We start from the raw sequence: 19,333 nt of genomic DNA on the forward strand, positions 1-19,333 counted from the left end.
CCAAGCACCCCCTCCCTACCAAGGAAAATGGTTCAGTGTAATGCCATTTAATAACAGTGTGTTTTTCTTTTCTGTTTTTCAGTTAATATTTCAGCACATGGATTGTTGGGTCTGGCAGAGTTTGCCGCTGTATTTCTCCTCAAGGTAGAACCAAATGGTTTACTTGAAGGGCCTATTTGATAGAAATATACAGCACTGGCAATCTTGCTGAAGAAACCACCAGAGACAATGAACGAACAAGGTATGAGTCCCACAGCACCACGACAGAGACTCAACACAAACCCACAGGTCTATCAGGAGCCAAGAGTGAAGGAGTCCAGAAATCTGCTGTTATATCAACATGTCTCATAACAACCCAGTGAAAATCAACCACAGAGAGAGTTCATGGGAAGGGTTTTTGGAAGGAAATGGTAGCAGAGCCTGAAAATAGCTAAATTTAGTTATCAAAATCAGGTTCAGCGAATTCAGTAAAGTCAGGTTGTTTCTAGTTTTAAAGGGAATTAAAAATAGTTTCAAAAAGTGTGCAGATGCATGCATGTGAGAATGTGAATAGAAATTTAATTTTTTACCAGCTGCTAACTCATGCCTTGTAGACATCTTTGCAGTTATGTACAGCTTGTACTTGATGGGACATGGGTCATTTTCATAAACTTACCACCCACAGCATTTTCTGATAAATAAGCAGAATATGATAGTACTGAGTCCTTATGGTCAAATGTTGAACAATTTTTCCTTAGGGCTTATCATATTCTATTTGAAAACTAAGGCATGGGATAGAACGAGAGCAGGATCATATCTAAAATGCATTTGCAGTGTAACACACAGAACACATTCAGGCACATTACTTTATGCAAAGCAATACAATTTGACTAGTGCATTCTCTACCAATCTGGATTTATTCCTTTCTTTAAATATCTTCAGGATGAAAAAGACATAGAATGTGATACTGAAATTTTTAGTGCAATTGTAATCTCAAGTATCAGTATGTTTATCTGAAAACTAAAACGTTTTTCAGAATGCTAATATAAAAACTTTTGTGTTAAACTGTACCTCCTTTGTGCTCCAACAGTTGAAAACAACTGATGAGAAATACAATTTGAAGGTGCTATTTTACTCAAATGAAGTTGATGAATAAGAGTGAAACAGTAGACAGGTCTCTTAAAGCTGAGAATCCCAACAGCACCCAGGATGAAGCAGTGAAGAATGTTCAGTTGTCCATCAACCATCCATCCATCTAACATGTGCTTTTGAACACAGATGAGCTATGAGGCACGATGTTTGGTTGGAGGAGTTGCCGAACCCAGGTCTCAGGGAGCACGACATTATCATCTCATAGGTAGGTAAAACATTTTACAAATTGAACTGTTCAACACAGAGGTTGGCGAGTGCCACTGGAGGTGTGCGAGCCCAGTGCTATAGCACCCAAGGAGGAAATTCTGCTTTTTTTAGTTGGGAGATGACAGGAGAGCTACCATGAAGAAAGGGGAAAATTCCCCAGGAAGAGTGCAGAAAGATGTATACAGGAAAACACACAAAAGTGTAAAGAAGCTGGAAATGCTTGCAGAATCTAGTTCTAAAGCATTTGCCCTCAGAAAGTCGTGGGCTGAGGGCTACGGAAAGAAACAACCCCAAGACTTTCTAGGTCTGAGATCCAGGAAAGAGACTGGGTATCAGTCACAGAGGGGAAGATTGAACTTTTTAGGAACATTATTGTGAAGCCCCCATTAAAAGGATTAACAAGGAGCCTAGGGCTTATGAAGCTCCAGCCAGCACTACAAGAAGCCTCATGGAGCCCCAGATGGGATCAGCTGTGTACCATGCAGAGCCCTAGCAGGAAGCAGGTTCCTTATTCAGGAAGCCAGGTTATTAAGGGGAATTCATAAAGGACTGTTTACACAGGTGTGGGCCAGGAACTCTTGGACCAGTGGCTCTGCAAGGCATAATACCCCTCTACTAAAGGGGAAAGGGAAGAGAACAGTCAGGGCCCCGAGGAAGACCTGTAGGCCTGTGTGTGGGGTGCCTGCAAGGAGCTGTGGCCTAATACAGGACACAACCCTTAGTGACCAAACAGGGAGGGAGCCGGGAATGAATAACCACATACCTCATTCTCTTCCCTCCTGCCAACCTCCTGCTAGAGGAGAGGTCTCTGTAGCGCTCCCTCCTCCTCCCATGAATGAGCAGAACTGACAACCAGAGGTAAAGGGGATCATTAATTTAGTCGCTACGTGGTGGCCTATGGGACATGGAGCTTGGTGGGAGAGGGGGAGAAGCATTGTGTATCATGATGGACCAAAGTTGGAATAAATTCTGTACCCAAGACTTGCCTTTTTATAGGTTGTTTGTAACTCAACCCCAACTGTAGTAACTTACGTATCAACTGCCAAATTTAGAGGATGGTTAGACAGGAAAAAGAGGGGAAGACTATGGATTCAAAGAAGAGATACAGCCCTTTTAAGCCTTAGTAGGGGCATGGACTAAAAGTGAATCAGGTGCTTATCATGGTTTCTTATCAGTTAATAAGAGGATTAACACTCTTATAATTCTTGCTGTAGAATACTAAATTCCATTAACAAATACTCTATTGATTCTTTGAGACTTTCATATAATGGTTTTAATCATATTCAGACACTTCCCCCCACTTTCACCCTCCACTTTACTACACTGTATTAGTTACTTTTCTGTTGCTGTGATAGAAACACTTACCCAAGAAACTTATAGAAGGAAGAGTTTATTTGAGCCTACGATTCCAGGGGAATTACAGTTCGTCATGGAGGGGAGGCCTGGTGGCAGGAGGTGGCTGGGGCAGGAGCAGAAAGCAGAGTGCTCACGTCTTCATGCAGGCCCAAGAAGCGAGAGAGTGACTCGAGATCTGGCAAGGCTTAAGAACTCTCTAGGCCCGCCCCCAGTGAGGTGCTTCCTCCAGCATGACCACACCTTTTAAGACCTCCCAAAATAGCACCGCCAACTAGGGACAAAATGTCCAAATGCTTAGAGCCTATAGGGGACATTCTCATTTAAACCACCATAACCACCCAACTTCATGTCCTCTATCATTTTTCTTTTTAAAGGCACGTCACATCTAATTTGTGTTCCCCAAATGCTCCTTGGTGTAGGTTCATCCCTTTGAGCCTAGTCGAACTACCAGGCATCACACCCTTAAAGAAAACTGGCCCTCTCTCTCCCGGTAGCTATTGATTGTCAGTAGGTCCTCAGCTAGGGCTGGGGCCCACCTGCCCCATCCATGCTGAGCTTTGGTTTGGCTTGGACTTACACAGGTCTTATGCATGCTGACACAAACACTGTGGATTCATGCATGCAACTGCCCTGTTGTGTTCAGACAACAGTTTCCTTATATTCATCCACTGCCTCTGGCTCTTAGAATCTTTCTGCCCCATCTTCTGTGATGAGCCTGTGGAAGAAAGGGTGTGATATAGATGTCCCATTTAAAGATGAGCACTCTGTGGTTCTTATTCTCTGTATGTTGACTAGTTGTGAGTCTCTGTGCTAATTCCTATCTACTTCAAAAAGATTCTCTGATGAGAGCTAAAATGGAATTTTCCTGTGAAGGAAGTTCAGTGGTACTACCAGATACCACAGGCTAGCAAATACAAAATCCCAGTGCCAGGAATGGACTCCCTCTTTTGGAGTTGTTGATCATGAGGTCCCATAGACCCTCAAACAGTACTGGCTATTGTCATTGCTCTTGGTTACTCACCAGAACGTGACAGTAAGACCCTATTGCTGAAGATGCTATATACATGAGTCATAGAACAATCAAGGAGCAATCAAACTAGTACTGACCTTGAAATTTCATCTTACTTGGCTAGCTTTTAGAAGGTACTATGCATGCTATGAGAGAGAAAAGTAATCATCAGCCTTATTCAGTTGTGAACCCTGTGAGCTACAATGATGACTGGCCTGACAAGACTATCCACTGGTGCAATAGTGGCACAAATATTATGGAAGTAGCCAACCACCTTCTGATTGGATTTAAGGTCCTCTTCACCTATACTTGACTGTTATTTTTTTTTAATTTTTAAATGTTATTTATTATTTTTATTTTACATGTATAAATGTTTTGCCTGTGTGTATTTAAGTGCACCCATGTCATGCAATGCCCAGCCAAAAAGTTATTTACCAAATAGCATCTTTAAACAACCATCTCAGGATAAACAAATGGACCATCAACCAAACCAAGGGAGGTCTGAAGCGAACCTGGGAAAGAATTCACCATGGTACACCTGAGAGTGACTGGCCCATGCCAGTACCTTCTTCCATCCAAGTGAGTCCTCTGGTGAGAAGTGGATCGTTCCCAGGGCCCCATGTTGCATGCCCTAATTGTCATTGCAAAATCACAACTGTCACCCTAAAGGGGATAAGTAGTTTATTCTGGTGCTAATATGAGTGACCATGGCCTGGGAACACAAATTCAGGTCACTCCAAATTTCATGTTCCCCATGTTCCACTTTTTGTTAATACTCTTTGCCGTTCATTAATTCTTCCATTCTTTTATTCAGAATGCCCTTATTAAACACCTAGTCTATTAGGCAGATGCCAGGGTAGGAGAATCTGCGAGGGCAGATAAGATAGCCCAAATCTGAGAAATAAAGAAAAACAACAAAGTACAGAGTCAGCCCTAGGACAGTGGGATAAATCCCAAGGAAGAGCCCATGGGCCTTACTGGAATACATTAGAGAGATACGTATTATAAATGGGGCATAAGAAGCAGGAAAACTTCCTGGAGTAAGATGCTTGCTTTCTGGGAACCACAACTCATTCTGTGTGACTGGAATTTGGGTGGGAGTTGGAGATTAGAATAGGAGGAGAGGCAAGAGGTAAAGAATGAGATTCAGGTGCCTTTGGCATAATGCAAAGTAGAATCTTAATGTTTTGTAACACATTGAAAAACAATTTTTGTTATCATACAACCTTTTTTATCTCAAGAAGACAAGAATTTAGCAATTCACTCTGCCTCTTATTTTAATATATATTGCAATGTTTATTTATATTTACTTTTTATCTTTGTGTATATGGGGGGTGTATGTATGTGTGTGTGCACGCTTGCATATGTGAGAGTACACACTTGCCATTGCACTTGTGGCTGTAAGAGGGCAGCCTCAGGCGTTGGTCCTTGCTTTCCGTCTTTTGGAGGCAGAGTCTCTCGCGTCACTGCTGTACACACCAGGTGAGGTCAATCAGCAAGCTTCCAGGGATTCTCCTGTCTCTGTTTCCCATCTTGCCATTGGAGGTCTGGGATTACGGACATGTGCTATTGTGCCTGGCCAGCAGTGAACTCAGATTCTGACATTTGCAAAGCAAGTGCTTTACCCACTGAGCTCTCTCCCCAACCCAATTCTGAAAATATTTTAAACCAGTTTAAATTTATTTGAACATAGTGTGCCATGCTTAATCCTTGTTTTAATGGATCATACAGGACTGTATAAAGATAGTCTGTGCTATATGTTTAAGGCTTATGAGGTAAGGACACTGCCTTTGGAGCCAGACCTGAGTTGAATTCCAGAATTTGTACCATACCAGATGACTGATCTCCAGAAAGCTATTTAGCCACAGTGAGCTATGGTTTCCTCTCTGGAGGTGTGATTCACAACAGGTTCAACACAAAAGACTGCTGGTGGTTCTCTGCACAAGGACACCCCAAGATGGCCAGGCGGGGTGAAATCCAGCCTGAATTTTGCTATTTGGGCCATGTACTTCTGAATGGGCCATAAAGGTCAGCAGTGGGCTTGATAATCAAGACCTGGCCATCATAACTATCAACTAAACATGGAGTTATTATCATCATCCTTTCATGTGATGAATAGATCGTTTTTAGAAACGATGGCTTTAGGAGAGGTACCATATCCCTCTGTTAATTAAGAATGCAATGAAACTTACAGTTGTTGTTGTTGTTGTTGTTGTTTGCATTTATCTATTATGTGTGTGCATCCCACAGCATGTGAGTGGAGGTCAGAGGACACCTTGTGGTCATTTTTTTTCTTCCACCATGTGGAGTCCAGGGATCAAACTCAGGTAGTCAGGCTTGGTGCCCTTACCTGCTGAGCCATCTTGCTGACCCTTTAGAAAACCCCTTTTTTAAAACAAAACAAAACAAAACAAGCAAACAAGCAAGCAAACAAACAACAAAACAGAAACTTACAGGCTGGATAGATGGCTCAGCGGTTAAGAACACTGGCTGCTCTTGCGGAGGACCTAGGTTTGATTCCCAGCACCCATATGGTGGTTCACAACTGTCTGTAACTCCAGTTCCAGGGGATTTGATCCCCCTTCTGGCATCTGAGCACATTGCACAGCATGGGCACACTTGCATACATGCAGGCAATACACTCATACACATAAAATTTAAAAAAAAAACAAAAAACCCCAAAACTTATACAAAAATGTTAGGAATAGTGAGGTGTCAGAGTAAAACTAGAAATCCTTTAAGGTTCTCGGCCAATGTGCTTTGAACTTGTATTTTTAGCAAAAAGGAAGGTGTGTGAGTCTCAGAACAAAAGGACACTCTTGTTTTTTTTTGAGTGACTGATTAATTTATTCGTCAAGACTGTCACTGGTGGTTTGAGCTACGTTGGCAGCATCTCCCATGCAGTCTATGGTTGCTCCCTTTTCTTTCTGGACTTCCCCTTGCCCTTGTTATATGTTGGAAGGGATGAGAGCAGACAGTAACCTCCACAGAACTGCCATTCACGTGGCATACTACATTCCATCCAGGTTTAGAAATTGCTTATATCGTGTGCTAAGTATTATATCCATATTTATTATATATGAATAACTCATAGTTGAGCCTATCATAAATTTAATTTGTGATATAAGAATTTTTATATATTCTTTCCTGATTTTTATAGATTAGTACCTTTAAAAGAAGGCTTATTCTGGAATAAAATAAATAATTCCCCAATACGGAGGGATTTTGTTTTGTTTTGTTTTTTTGTCTTTTTGAGACAAGGTCACCCTGTAGCCCCAACTGGCCTGGAACTCTCAGTGTAGACCAGGCTGGCCTCCATCTCACAATCGCCCTGCCTCTACCTCCTGAGTGTTACGGTTAAAGGCGTGTACCTCCATACGCAGCTTGCCCAATACTGAGTTTTAAAGTAAGAGCTGGGAAAAAGTCTATAATCCCTCTTACTATTTGTTCTTCAAATTACTGCTGCCAGGAGTTATGACTTCCCCACAGTCTATAGGGAATTTTTTGCCATTGGGGAACTGGGACTGAGAGTCTCAAATTTACTTTTTTTTCCTTAGTGTGTTTGCCAGTTCTAATAAAGCCAACCATAATCACAGAGGATGTGATTACAGAGGAATGGAAGCATTATGTGAGAGGTCAGAGGAGACACATTTAGTAGACTGAGTGTCTGTGGTTTTTGAAACCTAACAAATGCTGTGTTTCTTATGAATATTTTAGAGTTTGTGTTTCCTTATTGGTGGTGAACAAACAAAGAGGCATAATCAGCACTGTCCCTACAAGATGTTGTGGGGACTAAAGCGAAGTATATTAGTGGCCCTGTGAGGCACTGCCACATGGCTGAATGTCCTCCTCGCTCAATAGTTCCATAATCACCAAAATTTCGGGCATTTTCTAGATTTCTCTGACCAATCACTAGAATCTCAGAACTATACTTTCTAAGAGCAGAGGTATATTTCCTAGATTGTGTTCTGAGGGCCACCTTCCTCAGAATTAGCTGCTGCTTTGTGAAAATGCACTTTCCAAATCACTACTGCAAATCTACTGCATCTGATTTTCGGGGTGGTGAGGAACCCTGAAGTTTTGATGAATTTTAGTCTGTGCTCTGTACAGATCAAGAACTCCTAGCAAGTTATTAAACTCCTTCATGGTGGATGAGAGTAATTGGTGAAATGCTACATTAAACAGGTAAGCTGAGAACAGGAGGAAGAAATGGTTCTTACTTTCCTGTAGAACAAAGAAGAGGACGGTATAGACGATTCTGTGCACACTGCTGGCTTTGTTCTTTAAGGTTATTGAGAAAACCCTCAGGATCAATGTTTGTGAAAGTTGACTTATCTGTTGTGCTACCAGGGAAACACAAATTCTTTTTCATTTGTGTTTGTGGGAGGTGTGTGTATATGTGGGTACACATGTGTGTGCATGTGTGTAGAGGTCAGGGTACAAATGAGTTCTATTCCTCAGGTCCCTTTGGTTTGAGACAGGGTCTCTCATTGGCTTGGAACTTTGCCAAGTAGGCTAGACAAGGGGCCATTGCTTCCAGCGATCTGCCTGTCTCTGCCTCTCACGTTGCCATTGTGGGATTACCAGCACATGCCACTTGATGTATTCATGTCAGTTCTGGGGATCTGACCCAGGTCCTTATGCTTGTAAGGCAAGTGCTTACTGACTAAGCCTTCTCCACAGCCCTGATGAAAAAAAATCTAATGTCACTTTCTTTTTTTTAAATTGAATTTCTGTTCATTTCATATACTACATCTCAATCCTATTTAGACTCCTCCCCCCTCTGCACCATAGCCTGCCCACAGGACTTCATGCATTCTGTCTTATATGTTAAGGCCAATCAAGTCAAGTCTTGTCCCTCGGTATGAGTTCATCCACTGGAGCTTGGTCAGCCTATCTAGGGCAACTCTCTTAAAGAAGATCGACTCTTCCTCACCCAGCAGTGATCAGCTGCTAATGGCACTGTCTAACAAGAGAACTTATTCAGTAATTCTGAATGATCTGTGTGGATACCTTTATACCTTTATGAGAGATTCATAAAGGAGTCAGCTTAGACTTGCTGAATAATGTCTGATAGGAACCAATGGAAAAAGATCAGGAAGTAGAAAGGAATGGAGATAGTGGTTCAATCTTAGGATTAAACTTTTAAGAAGCATTTCATACACATATCTCACATTGGTCCCACTTGGTCTCATTAATGAGCTCTCATGGTAAAATATTACTGGCAACATCTTGTAACTATAATTTGTGGAAATATAACAGAGCCTTCATGCTGAGAGCGAGGATGGAGACAACCTGCTGAGAAGTAAGGCAACCTGCGGCTGATTTGCATTCCCCCAGGAAAGGACTGATCAAACTATGACAGCACAATCTGCATATTTTCTGGCTTTTATCTTATGGTTGTCCATAAATTGGAAGACTGCCCATAGGCATGGTGGAAAAAAAAGGTTCTTTCTCTCCCTAGTTTGGCCAAACTGTAAATAAATCTATTTTCCTTTACCCAGTTCTGTTTCCTAATTTGTTTGGGAGTACAGGGAAGCAGAGACGGCAGGTCACAGACTTGAGTATGATAATGTTGGTTCAGCTGTTCAGGAAGAAAACTTGCGGCTACCTAATCGCCGAAGTTAAAATATAGGAGACTTTCCAGCTGCCACGGGCTTTCCCATTTCAATTTACCAAAGGTGCTGGTTGCCTACAAACATGTACTGGTGAATTGGTAATGGAAAAGGCTTTTGCTTTTGACCTGGTCTAATTTTTGAAGATTACTCGGGTTGTTTGGTGTTGTGTCTTTGAACGTTTCTGGTAAACTCTTGTGGTTGAAATTTTGGGTTGTTTTGTGCTCTTAGCCAGTTTGTAAAGAAATTTGGAGAGAAACCAGGTCTATTTGAAATGCCTATCATTTTAAAGGCTCAACTGAGCCCTTTGCTAAACAGCTGTTTAGTTGTTCGGCAGGAAATTTCTGATTTTGTTTGGGAGAGCACGCACTTTGCTCACAGTTTTGAAGCTGGCTTTGGCATTAGTATGCACATGAATTCTGGCTTGGGCTTTTGTTTGGCAGAGATCATTTTATTTGGGAACATTCATCTCTACAGTCTGATTTGGCACTTGTTTGTTTAGTCTCTGTCTCTACATCTGATGTGTGAGAGCCGTTTAGACTCACCTTGGGTTGCTCTGCAGTGAGGTAAATGATCTCGAGAGTCAGAAGCTTGGATAGCTGTTTTGTTTGGTTTTGTTCTGCTGTTATGAAATAAAGATTCACAGGGCTAAAATTTCCAGGAAAGTTGTCTGCATTTGAATTTTAAAAGTTAAAAATTTTTAAAAATTTGTTTCTTTGTATGTATTACAGTGTTTTGCCTGCATGTAAGTGCACCTGTGTTGTGCAAAGCCCATGGATGCCAGAAAAAGGGGTCGGATCCCCTGTAACTGAAGTTACTTATGATTATTAGCTGCTATGTGGGTTCTGGGAACTGAACCCAGGTTCTCTGCAAGAGCAGCCAGTGGTCTTACCCACTAAGCCATCTCTTTTAGCCCCTCCCTCACTTCTTGGAGATCTTTGTCTTTGTAATAATTGGTGTAACGAAAGGAAATACTAAGTCTATGCTGTCTTGGTGTCGTCAGGGAGAATTCTAGCTAATTAGTCTTTTTATAATCTAAAAATGTGTGTGTGTGTGTGTGTGTGTGCATGCATGCGTGCATGTGCTTGCCAAGGCATGTGTGTGGAGGTCAGAGGACAACTTGCAGGAGTCATTTTTCTCCTTCTACCACGTGAGCCCCAGGGATTAAGCTCAGATCTTCAGACTTGGTGACAAGCACCTTTACCCCCTGAGCCATCTTACTGGCTGGAGTCCATGTTTTTGAATACTATTGCGTGTTAAAATTACTTTTCTTGACAAGCCAAATTTGCAACACTTGTGTATGCGTGTATATGCATGTGTACACATGCATGTAAACCTTTCTAAGGTTATGTTTGAATAGAAGCCATCCTTTTTTTTCTATTCCTTTTCATAACAAAATGGGTAGGTTATTCAAGGTCTTTATCTCATCCAGGGTTAACTGAAATGTAGACATTCGAAGGTTAACTCTGAAACCAAGTGGAGACTAAAGAAAAAAGAGTGGGTCGGTTTAAATGTAAGCCATGTCCGAGTAGAGGCTTACAGAGACAGCATGTGATTTACAACAAAGGTTTACAATAAAGGCAGATGCTGTAATTTGTTTTACTCTGTCATAAACACAATTTGGACTTACCTACTCATAGATATGCTATGAGTAGTTAATTATCTTTATTATCTTATAAACTTAGATAACTTTGACTTCTTAGAATCTATTAAAATGGTATGTTTGGGTCTATTAAATATGTTTTAGAAAATACTAAAATGCCTTGAATATACCATTAAGAGCAATTATTGCTAAAGTGAGTAATTTAGAGGGACAATGAGATTTTAAAATAAAGACTTAAAGAACAGCTCGTGTTTATATGAAACAGCAGTCACAAGATAATAACTTTGTTGGGTACTGGCTGCATACTTTTTAAGGATTTTTTTCTAAAGCAGGTTTTAAAGAGAAATAAAATTTAACATTTTTTTTTTAGCAGTCAAGGGTAATAGAAAACAAGAGGACATAAAATGTTATTTTAAATACATTTGGAAGATGAATATATGAAAAATCCAAATATAATGTCTTGTTATAAAATATGGAGGTTGCCAAGCATGAATTTTCTGAGGTTGTAAATATCTTAATACATAATCATCAAAATAAAATCAAAATACTGCTAAATGATGTACATTAATAATTTTTTTATTTGATTATTGCTATGAGTTTCTTTTTCAGGAACACATATATACAGTTGTTTTTTTTTTTTTTTTTGGTCTTTTTTGAGACAGGGTTTCCCTGTAGCCCCAGCTATCCTGGAACTCACTATGTAGACCAGGGTGGCCTTGAACTCACAGAGATCTGCCTGCCTCTGCCTCCTGAGTGCTGGGATTAAAGGCGTGTGCCACCATGCCTGGCTTATATACAGTTTTTAAGTATGAGATTTTATTAAGGCTGTGATACATACATAGTCATAGATTTATGTTTGTTAAAGATCTTTTTGTTAAACTTCCTTTTCATGATGGTTTGACAGAAGTTGCCAGTCTCTACAAACAGTAAAATTCAGGATCTGGAAATTTTATTGCTCTATATGTAATAGGTGAAAGGACTATTTTATTGCATATACCCAGGAAGATGTTGCTTTGAATAGAAAGTGTGTACACACAGACATGCATGCACATGCACACACATATATAATCTTGCATTTAAAGGATGATGAAGTTGTTAAGATATATGTTTGCAGATGATTAGAGAAATTTCTACATTTTTTTTGCTAGATAAACTTGAAAATAAATTTAACAGATAAGAAGATAAAATTTAACAGATAAGAAGATAAAAAACAAAAAGGGATTGATCCTGTATGTGGAGACATTTCTATAGTTTCTGGGATTTACTTCATATAAAATACAAATACATTTTGTCAGTGTTAAGATGGGCTATTATTGCTATCAGGTTGATAATGTTGCTGCCCAACATTAATTCACTGTTAATAGGTATTGTCATAGATTTTCTTATAAATAAATATAAATAAATCTAATTTAGTATGTATGTACATTGTTAAATTATTAAGGTAAAACCAGTGTTGTTCATAGTGGCAATATTAGATTTAAGGTCTTTGGATCATCAGACTTAAATTTTATGTTCTAATATATATAGTAAAATGTTCTACTGCTATATGGTGTGCAGTGCTGCATACCCATCTGTTATAGATGTTACATAATGTAATGCTATGTAAATGAGTCTCTGAAAGATGAAACATGATGTCCTTAGAAATTTTGTTCATTTTCCAGTGGTTTTTAAATATATTTCTATATAAATATATGTAATTCTTTGTGTGAAAAAACAAAAACAAAGCAAACAAAAAACAACAAAAACTTTCGGGTAGTCTAATAGCATTAGATAAAAAGATTTAGAGACAGAAGACCTTAGACTTTTCACATCCCGTATAGCCTGTGCTTTTAATGGAAATTCAATGCTTACATCTGTAAATAAAATTCATAATTTATATGGAATATACATATGAGTTAATATAAATATTAATTGATTAATATTCAGAATATTACCAGTGAGCTTACACAGTAAGTTTGGACATGAACTTAAATTCTTTTTTTTTTTTTTCGAGACAGGGTCTCCCTGTAGCCCCAAGTGTCCTGGAACTATGTAGGCCAGGCTGGCCTTGAACTCACAGAACTTGAATGCACCTGGCTATGATCTTAAATTCTAAAGAATTATATAATTGTTATTTAGGACATAATATCAGAATTCCTAAACTCAGAAGGCCTAATTTTATTTGATTTTTTTTTCTTTATCCCACACCAACCTTTTAAAGAAGAAAAACATGATTTAAAGGCTGATAGCAGATATATGGTTCCTGATTTCTGAGATAACATTATCTTATAGCAATCTACAGATTATGTTAAAAGTCTAAATTTAAAAAATATCATGAAGCTACAATATAAGGGGTTTAAAAGAATAAATTTTATGGGACAAATTTATATGCAATTAGATTGGCTATAACCAAAATGTTGTTTGTAAGGCTTTCTAATTCTTTATATTCAAAGCAATCAGACTTTCTTAGAATATTGGTTGAGTTTTTGTAAAGTTTACAAAGGGGATAACTTTAAAAGATAAAAACTGAATACTTAATACTAAATTTTATTAGACTTTTAACAGAATTAACAATCATTTAAATTTTTGTTTGACCTGAAACTGTTTCAGGGACCATGTTGTAGCTCTAGATAAATAGGGTGTCACACATGTAGTTGCACTTAGGCACCAGATAATTAGACTTCTTATGATCCTTGATACTGTTTTCAAAAACATGTGAGAAGCTTTTAAACAATAAAACATCTGTATAACTACAGTGCTGGTGTCTTTTCTGTGTCTATGATCCTTCAAGACACAACTATTATGGAATGCCAAGCCTGAAAATGCTTCATCAAGCTGGTATTGTCTGAACTAAAGTTATCAATACTGATAATTAAAAAAAACTGTGTATGTTCCTAATTATGTTATAATCATCATTTTAGGGTATAACTAAATAAATATGCCCAAGACCTTCACATTCTAAGTACCACCAATCCAATAACTTAAAGGGTCAACACCAACTTCTGTGAGTCCTGATATAATGCTATATACAGTGAAAATGACTAACTTGCTTCATAAATTGCTAAGCCTTTGGTTTTGGTTTTGTAATACCCCTTTCAAGCTTTAGAGCTATATGTTCGTATTCTGCTATAAAAAGAGGAATAAGAAACTCACCTATTTCAATCACAAAGTTAATGTGCTTAATAGGCAATATCAGGAGGCTGCAATTAAAGAGGACTTTCAAAGAGAAAAATAAGGAGAAGCTTTCACACAACAGCCTGACAAAGAGAAGGCATAAATGGTCATGGAGAGAGAACTCCAGCAAAGGGACAAGACAAGGGACGCTATCTGATTTAAAAATATTTAAACGTTTAAGAATAAATTTCAGGTAAACTCAGTCAAAGAGACCCCCCCCTTTTTTCTAGATATTTCAGTGCTTTGATTTAGCCAGAAAAAAGGCCTTTGATTCTGGACTCAACCTGCCACCTCCTTCCCAAGATGAGCCCAGATCAGACCAGTCATGAAAAGAATGGCGTATGCTTTGCTGCAAGTACAAGTCTTAGCAGATGCTTTTACTTCTGCAAGATAAGGCTTTGGACAAATTTGGAAAAGCAGATGTATGAGAGTGATAGTGGATGAGAAATGGAGGTTGACCCCATGGGATATTAGGGTGCTGATCTTAGTGCATCTCTCATCAAGGCTCACAAGTTATTTGTAAGTTTGCTGTGGGGTTTGTGTATACCAAGACATTTAAGTATACTAAAATTGGGTTCCTATAATATTTCAAAACCTTGCACAACATTTCTTCTTGTATAATTTTCTTTTTGTTTTTCTGAAGGATGCTATTTATAATAATTAAAAGTTTCAGCTTAGTGAGAGTTGTTTCTCTCTCCTCTTCAGAATCTTGCTGATCCTAACTGTCCTGGAACTTGCTGTGTAGATCAAGTTGGTCTTGAAGTGCAGGGACCTTTCTGCTTCTGTCTCCTGAGCTAGGATTAGAGGTGTGTACCACACCTGTGCATCTTTTTTTTTTTTTTTTTTTCCCTTAGTTAGGTCCTTGTTATGTTGCCCAGCTGGTCTCTAACTTCTGACCTCAAGTCACCCTCCTGCCTCAGTCTCCTGAGTAGCTGAGACTATATAGGAGTGTATACATGCCTGGCTTTTTTGCCTTTTAAAAACATTGATAAATGGACTTAAAGATAATAGGGCAGATTAGAAGGTGCTTTTCCATGACAAACTGAAGAAAAGTCAGGATAAGAAAAACTATTTCGGGGGCTGGAGAGATGGCTTAGAGGTTAAGAGCTCTAATGTACCACTAATGACCACCAAACAGAAAATGGTAATAACAAGGAGTGTGCTATGAAGTTAAAAGTCATTTGGGGTAAATGTAGAAATAGTAAATTAATGAGATAAAGAGGCAAAATTTAACCAGGGATAAATGAATGAGGAGGAAAAAGTGGAAGACTTGAGAACAGCATCATGAAGAGGAGGAAAGAGAAGACAATTTTCACACTACCTCCCAATACAGAAAAAAATAGAAAAATATGAACATGCATGAGGAAGCCCATTATTTGCATGCTAACCTAAAACATTAATTCTAAAAGTCAGAAAATTAGCTGGGCGTGGTGGCACCCGCCTTTAATCCCAGCACTCAGGAGGCAGAGGCAGGAGGAACTCTGTGAGTTCAAGGCCAGCCTGGTCTACATAGTGAGTTCCAGGACAGCTGGGGCTACAGGGAGGCCCTTTTTCAAAAAAAAAAAAAAAAAAAAAAATCAGAAAATTAGTATACTATAAGAAGGAGAACAAAAACTAAAAGCATAAAACTGTAATAAAAGATAAAATCAAAATGCTACAGGAATAGGAAAGTAAAAAATCGGGAAGGGGGGGACACAAAGGGCAAAAAGAAAAGTAAAAAAATCCCCACAAGAAAAAATATGTAAACATAATTAAGTGTAAGGGAACAAAAAAACAAGAACACAAAAACCTTTTTAAAAAGATAAGATAAAGAAGGAACTGAAGAAATGACTCAGTGATGAAGAGCACTGGCTGCTTTTGCAGAGGACTGAGGTTTGGTTCCCAGCACCCACATGGCATCTAACATTCATTGGTAACTCCAGTTCCAGGGGATCCAGTACCCTCTTCTGGCCTCTGTGGACATTGCATGGACATGATGCACTTACACGCAGAGAAGCACTCAGACACATGAAATATAAATAATAAATACATAAATAAATAGACATGGAGTCAGAGGGAGGCAGATCTTTGTGAAATTGAGGTTGCCTGGTCTACATAGGAAGTTCCAGGCCAGCTGGGGCTGAAGGGACACCTTGTCTCAGAAAAAAATTTTTTTTTTTTTAAAGAGAAGATAAAGTAGGACTGTGGGTGTATCTCAGTTGTTAGAGTGCCTACCATGAATGAACCCCGGGTTCCATCCCAGCGCCGCATTAAAACAGGGCATGGTAGCACATACCTGTAACCCCATACTCAGGAGGAGACAGAAGATGCCTGTAATTCTAGCACTCGGGGGGTAGAGGCAAGAAGAGCAGAAGTTCAAGGTTATCCTCAATTACACAGTGATTTCAAGGCTAGCCTTGGCTGTGTGAGACCTTGTCTCAAAAAAGAAATGTAAAATTACTACTGAAAGTCTAGTAGAAAGGGAAGCACATGGGGAGGGAGAGACTCGGAGTAGCTTCTTTGTGGCTTTTGGAGTCCTCCAGGTGCAATGGAGTTAGTCGAACTTACATACTCATGTCTTTCCTATGATTTATGCTAGTGCTGAGCCTTGACAGAGATATATCAGACTTCTCACAGAACTACCATTACTCTAGTAATTTTCCTTCTTTGCATGCCTGTGCGCCCTCTGCTGGTCACACTTACCTTTGCGTGTTTTCTCTAGTGGAATTTACTACTATTATTTATGAGTTTATATATTCATGTTTGTCATAAAAATATAAGGGAGACTACGAGGTGAGAATAAGATATTTAAATGAGGGAGGGCGGGACAAGGAAGGGTAATAGAGTGAGACAGATAAAATACTGCTTATTTTTTGGAATATGTAAAATTTGGTTTTAACTAATGTTCACACACACACACACACACACACACACACACACGACATGAAATCAGAAGAGGAACCCTTGGAGGAAGGAAAGAGATCAGTACGGGGGAGGAGGGATGCTGGAGATGGTAATATGAGAAATTACAATGATATATGTGTTTGAGAATGTCATCCTGTATTCTGAATACTAACTAAAAATGGTTAGCTTAGAAAATCGATAAAATGTTAGGTTTCTTTTTTGAGATAGAGTTTCACTATGGTCCTCCATGAGGGTTAGCCACCATGTGGGGCTGGGAAGTGACCCTGGGTCTTCAAGAGGAGCCAGTGCTCTTAACTGCTGAGCCAGCTCTCCAGGTTCCTTCTGCCCCAGTCTTGCAAGAGCTGGGACAAAAGCTGTGAGCCACTACAGCCGCCGATGTTACATTTAAAAAAAAAAATTATTTATTTTTATTTTATGTGTATGCATGTATTGCCTGCATGTAGGTAAGTGCACCTGTGTCGTGCAATGCCGGCGGAGGACAGAAGAGACTGTTAGATCCCCTGGAACTGGAGTTATGGACAGTTATTAGCTGCCATGTGGGCGCTGGGATTCTTCTGCAAGAACAGTCAGTGTGCTTAATCACTGAGCCATCTCTACAGCTCCTACATTTTTTTTAAGTGAGATTTTTGTTTGTTTGTTATTATCTTTTTTGAGACAGGACCTCCCTATAGCCCCAACTGACCTGTAACTTGCTATGTAGACCAGGCTGGCCTCAATCTCACAGAGCTCCACCTGCCTCTGCCTCCCAAGTGCTGGGATTGAAGGTGTTTGTACCACCATGCCTGGCCTTTAAGTTAGATTTTTTAAATGCTGCATTTCAAACAAAAATCCAATTTTCTATCATATTTATGCCACCACTGCCACGATTCATGAATTGCTTAATCACCACCCATTTGTCAGCGCTTATTAAATATGTGTGCCAGGCCCTGGGAATAATACATGGTTCCTCCTCCTGAAGTTTATTGTTTCTTGGAGGAAATGATGGCAAAATGCCACTTGCAATTGAGAAATGTGGGCAGAAAGCAGAAAGAACACAGGGAAGAAGAATTTATTCCATATTAGAGTGGTGGGGGTGGGGAGGAGAGGAAGAAGTTGATGACTTGCGTGTAAAACTAGAAATTGGAAGTGTGGGGAGAGGGAAAAGAAAAGAATTTCAAGATGATAAATCATCTGAATCGATAGTACACATTTGTGTTATCTGAACAACAAGCTGGAGTTCAGTTTTATGTAATCAGTACATTCGCAGTAGTCACTAACAGCATGTCACTGTGAAACTGTGAGGTTGTGTACAACCAGTATTGTGCTGTTTCTGGCATTCTAGCAATATTTAGCAGCTAATACTGTGCTCTAACACATGTGGTAGGAGGAAGATAAAGATATCATCAGCCAAACCTAGCTGCTGCATCAATCCAAATTGGTTTCTTTCATTATGTTTAAAGTTCTGTGAAAGTGATACTGAAATCACACGGAAGAGCTTCCTATTAACAGACCCTTCAACTATTTGTGGGCTTATAGGCTGGGTTCTTGAGACTCATTTAGCCCCTGTTCACATTGGAATTTGGAGCAGAAAGGCATCTAGCCCACAAGGATGGTGTGCACTAAAGGGACGCCACAGGTGTAGCCCCCAGTTGTCTGAGTTTCTGAAGACAGTCTCCTTGTGGAGCAGGCCATCGTTTTCATACTGATTTCATTCTGAAACTCCAGGTAATAGAAGGGACAGCATGTGCTCATAGAGCAAATATTTGAAGTCAGTTCTCCAGAGGAATCATGACAGACGACTTCCCCAAAAGAATTCCTCTATTTTCTTTTGGAACCCAAGGAGACCTCTTACTGACAATCACACTCAAATTTTTAAATATCACATGACTCAGAGTGACCACACTGGGGATTGCTCAGATTTATAGAGGACATGAGTGCCAAAATTCTGTTTCCCTCCCCCCAGCTGCTTATAAGAGCTAAGTTATCCCATGTGTCTCAAGAAGCAAGAGTGAAAATCATGACCTAGTTCTCCTCCTCCTTTTAAAATGCGGCAGACTGGAAAGCCATATGAGCCCCAGGACAGTCCCCTGACTTGCTTTTACTGTTACAGGCCCTCCCTGTGCAATTCCAGGACTCACAGGCAGCTGATAAAGGGTTTTCCAGAAATCAGTTCTGTTCTCTTGAATATACTTGCTCAATCTGTACTTTCTCATTCACACAGAGTAATGGGATTTGCAGTAAATATCACCAAGCAGGTCTCTGAGGATCACTGAGTTATTTCTGTGATTTTGAAATCATCTACTTTGCAAATTTGTAAAAGGATTATTGGAAGGAATCAATGATTGGACTGGAAGTAGCTTCTATTGTAATCACTGA

At 39.5% G+C, this 19,333-nt stretch overlaps 1 protein-coding gene and 1 long non-coding RNA gene across 4 annotated transcripts in view; one reads left to right on the forward strand and one right to left on the reverse strand.

Moving 5' to 3' along the window:
• LOC103737622 overlaps positions 1-19,333 on the forward strand; it is a 190,307-nt gene that overhangs the window by 93,391 nt on the left and 77,583 nt on the right. Inside the window, exons 2-3 of one of the 2 annotated variants that reach the window (XR_607409.3) lie at positions 83-241; positions 1,258-1,336. This is a non-coding gene — a long non-coding RNA (uncharacterized LOC103737622). Of the gene's footprint in view, positions 1-82; positions 242-1,069; positions 1,718-19,333 lie in introns of those variants that run through there. The other variant, XR_003850210.1, reaches the window with a different exon arrangement.
• The window catches only part of Veph1 (ventricular zone expressed PH domain containing 1), a 243,699-nt gene that overhangs the window by 8,027 nt on the left and 216,339 nt on the right, over positions 1-19,333 (reverse strand). The gene's annotated exons all lie outside the window — the stretch shown is intronic.

The sequence above is a fragment of the Nannospalax galili genome, unplaced genomic scaffold (genome assembly GCF_000622305.1).
Source record: "Nannospalax galili isolate Female #2095 unplaced genomic scaffold, S.galili_v1.0 scaffold617, whole genome shotgun sequence".
NCBI lineage: Eukaryota > Metazoa > Chordata > Mammalia > Rodentia > Spalacidae > Nannospalax > Nannospalax galili.